We start from the raw sequence: 4,602 nt of genomic DNA, 5'->3' as shown, positions 1-4,602 counted from the left end.
CAGCTATATGTACAACAATTGTTCATAACATCTCATTGATCCATTGCGAACCCTCTTACAATGGTTGAGCGTTAAGATAGTTTCTGCTAGTGAGTGTTTTCATATGCAACAAAAGTTATAGCCACCTCTAAACTAACTATTCAAGTGAAGTTTGGAAATAACACGATCCCGAAGATTTCTAAAGCAAGTATTCTACCCTTTTCTTTAAAAAATCTAGAGTCATTCTTCCTCCTTTCAAATACCTCTTCGATCATTTTTCACTTTAGACCATTAGCACTTTTCTCTAATATCTTATTGAGATTTGGAACTTTGATCAATTTAGCCAATTCAATTAGCATTTGGTTGCGCCTTTGGTGGAAGTAGACTTTATATATATTTTGAGGAAATTCGGTCAATAATCCATACTTTTCCAAAGTAGGACACATGTCTACATTCCTAAAAGTGAAGCACCAGTACTCGGGGTCCTAAAAATGCATCAAGTCTTTAACTGTTGAATTATGCATGGACACCTTTGTGATTTCCGCTATCCTACCATATTTCTTCAAAAACCCATCTTCATTAATGCTTTTCATGTGCGATATGAGCTTTTTCAAGTCATTTCTAGAGCCACTCATATTTTTTATGGGTGGCAATTTACTATCATCCAGTCTTAGAAAATCTCTTTCTAACATCTGTAGGGATTCAAAATCTAACTCATATTCAATAGAGGCCATCTCTTTAATGGTGGTCATTTTATCAGCCCTAAGTCATGCAATTTAAGATGTTTTTTAGGGTTTAGCATGTCTTAATGCAACAATTTTTAATTATGGAACCTGTATCCTACATTCAGGTTCTATGTCTTTTTATGTGAGACATTAAGGAATGCACTATCTAGTCTCAAAAAGGTCTCTTGTTGTCCTAGTAATTACCCTTGTGAAGGTAATATGGGGGCTTAATAGGTAGTGGGATGGTACGTATATATCAATCACTACTAGTCCAAGCACTCAACAAAGAGTCAGATGGTTTCATGAACGTAAACCTTGATTGAAAGTCATAGGGTACGCCGCTACTCCCCACCTAACCTGGAGTTTCCACGTGTGTGCATTCCAAAGCGATATGTCACAAATAGACTACTGATGCATGAAGACATTCATCCATATTCAACGTACATGTATGAGTAGGATAAAACATGCTAAAGCATAAATAAGCTAATAAATAAGTAAGCCAATTGTGAAAATTTAAACACATTAAATCATATAAAACACACAAAGCCTAGTCCAATACTATCAAAAACATAAGATCCCTAGTGGAGTTGCCATTATATTGCTCATGTGTGCGCAATATGGCCACCTAATTGTTTGGTTCAGGGTCACTAAGAGACCCAGGTGGACTGGTCTTATTTGAAAATTAAGGGTAAAAGACTGATTATGGATAAAGAAAGTATTAGCACCCGTAGTGCACCTTACCTGAGCTGAGCTGCATTGTGTGGTTTGGATGTTGTTTAAAAGTGTTTAATACTGGTGGTCCGTCTATGGCTTAGAATAAATATTTGCACTCATGATTAAATCTGGCTTTTTGAATTTATTATGGGCTTGTATGCCCAGATAAATTATTATAGAAAGAATCCATGTAGGTACTATGACAGGGTTCACCAATCCTGGAAAGCGAAAGCGTTTTCCCACAACTCGTATATTATGGTGAAAAATACTCTCAATTAAAATCGGTGAATATTCAAAATAATTCTGAGAATTTTCTAGTCAACTCCTGATATTTAAATACCAACCTACTTCTATGTCCAACATTTAAACTAGAATATTGACCATTAATTTTTAGAGAAAAAAATTAGGGTTGTTGAAATATTTGCCAAATCCTTAAGAAATTTTACAAACTTATTGTAAATTTCAAAAACAAAAATAGAAATTTTTTCTAAAACAATGCTAAATAAATTTTTCCTCTCTCTGTTTTTTTTATAAATAAAATACATTTTTTTATAAGGATTAGGCCGTATGCAACAAGCATAAATTGTTTTTTAAGGTCATGTTTGGCAAAAAACTCATTTTTCCTTAAAACCAAAACTGTTAAAATAGGCTTAGGGATGTTTGCTAAACACATCCTTAAGCCAAACAAAACCTTTAGCAAAAACATTGCCAGCCAAACATGGTGGTAACCTTTAACCTAATTTTGATCAGACCAGATTGACCCAAAACTTTTGCTTCGACCATAAACTAAACCAAGTCCACTACTTAGACCCGAAAACAAACCGAAACCTAAACCAGAATCCACAACAAAATAACACTTAATAAGAATACAAAAACTCATTTTTTTTTTATCAAAACCTAGAAAAACAAAGCATATGAAGAACACCGAAGAAAATTCAACATGAACCCAACAATGTAGATTTCAAATCAAACTAGATATGGACAAACCAAGGACACAAACATGTTGGAAATCAAGCAAGGATCAATAATATAACATTCATGCACTTCGATTATAACTAAAAAACCATGATTTTGTCAAAATATGTTTCGATTTCAAAATCAAAATCCTAGGATTAAAACCTATTGAAAACATGTTATTGATGCAAATGAACCCTAAATTATTGACTAATAAAGTCACCCGAAGTGTTCCATGCAAATAATTGGACCAAAACTAGTCCAAATCATGGGGTTAAGGCAAGGTTCTTCTCAAGAACATGAGAAACATTGCTTTAAAACCCAAAAAATACCCAGGTATAAAACCAGTCTCTGTTAAACCCAGAAATGACATTTTAGGCCTCTAAAACATGTTTTCTTAGTTCCAACAAACCACATTACCATAACTAAGCATATTTGAATTAAAAGAACCAACAAACAACATCAAATCATCCAAATTATGCAAGAAGTTTCAAATCCAAAAATTATCAACTTAAAACAGTCTACATGTTCATATAATATAGATTCAAAATTGGTTTTTCTATACTTATTTTGGTTATGAACAGACCTAACAAATCTAGGATAAATATCATTGCTTCAACATGCATTGCTTAAGTTAAACTAAAACAACATTGTTTTATAAAAAAAAAACAATTTAAATAAAAGACTTTTGTTACATCTAAAACATTAAAAAAAAAATTTAGAAAAAAGAATCAAACTATCATAGTAACAAAATGGGCAACCACAACACTACTTACCAAGCATTCTAAATCTCATCTCCATGCTTGTAAACATAAATACAGACCAAATGACAATAAAAAATCACTCTAGCTTGCCACATGGACTACACTTTTAGGTTAGAAAGTATATCTTCAATCTCCTAGAATACCGACTACCCTCTTTGCTTTCCTTATAAGGTATTGCTTCCACAAGCTTGCTGCCCTTTTCAAAACTTAAGAAATCCTTGTTCTAGGCTCTTAAACCTTCACACTTAGAGTTTCTTTATCAACCTTTTCTCTCTTTTTTTCTTCTATCTGCTCTGATTTTTCAGGGGGTATTTATAGGGGTTTACTAGGTTTTTTATGAGTTCAAACATAGATTGATCAAAGGTTAGCCCTGTGATCAAAATTAGAGGGTTCTCGAGTATGTTTTACAGCTATAAGCTTTTTTCAATGATGATTTTGCAACAAACTTGGGTTTTGAAGGTTTTTCCAAACTTGGAGACCAAAGAGCTTGTTTTTAGCCTTTTGATCTTGAGAGAAACATGTCCAACCTTTGATAAGAACCCACTGATAAGGCTTAAAGTGTGAACACACGAAAAAGATTAGTGGTTTGTGAAATGGATATCACAACCATTGATGACTGAGTTAACCACTTTCGAGGCCTTATCAGAACAACTCTGATGTCATTGTCATTAAAGACCACTTGATCTTGGTAAAAGAGATGCACACTTTTATTTGGATCCAACCTTACTCAATTTAGAGGTATGTAGTTTGCCATTCATTCATTTGAAAGTGTCAACCTGATCAGCCTAGAATTTAAAAATGCAGTGATGGCTAATCGAGGACAAGATGTTGTTGAGTTCGTTGAAGAAAATGAGACATAAACATTTGATAGGAGTAGCTGATCTTTGTAGAAGGGGTGTTTTTTAGTTAAATGGTGGTGGTTACAACCCCAAAAGCGGAAACACAAATTTGAATTAGCAAATTCAATTCTTCATACCATAGTTATTAAACCTGAACCGACCCGGCGGGTCGACTCGGGACCCGGTCAGCCTGGTGGCTAGACCGGTCCGGGTAAGATAAAAGACCAACCAAAGTAAAAACCTGAAAAAACCCGATTGACTCGGCAGTCAACCCATGACCCGGGCGAACCCTGACGAGACCTTTTTTTTTTTCAAATGTGTCTTTTCTCCTAGACCTCTCTTTTTTTATATTTTTTTAATTGGTTATTAACCTTTTTCAAAGTTCACTATATAAATACTAGAAAAATGTTTGAGTTTTTCAATATGAGATTTGAAACCCTTTAGTATATATACTCTATGTTTCCAAGGAAAAAGTTATTTTTTCAATGTGGGATTTGAAGTCCTTTTGTATATATACTTTATGTTTACAAGAAAAAAGTTATGTTTTTTCAATGTGGAATAAAAAAAATTTTAATTTAAATACTTTAACTTAAAAGGATAATATAATATCTTTTCAATGTAAGATTT

The sequence above is a fragment of the Populus trichocarpa genome, chromosome 7 (assembly GCF_000002775.5).
Source record: "Populus trichocarpa isolate Nisqually-1 chromosome 7, P.trichocarpa_v4.1, whole genome shotgun sequence".
NCBI classification, from domain to species: Eukaryota; Viridiplantae; Streptophyta; class Magnoliopsida; order Malpighiales; family Salicaceae; genus Populus; species Populus trichocarpa.
This window is presented reverse-complemented; position numbering follows the sequence as displayed.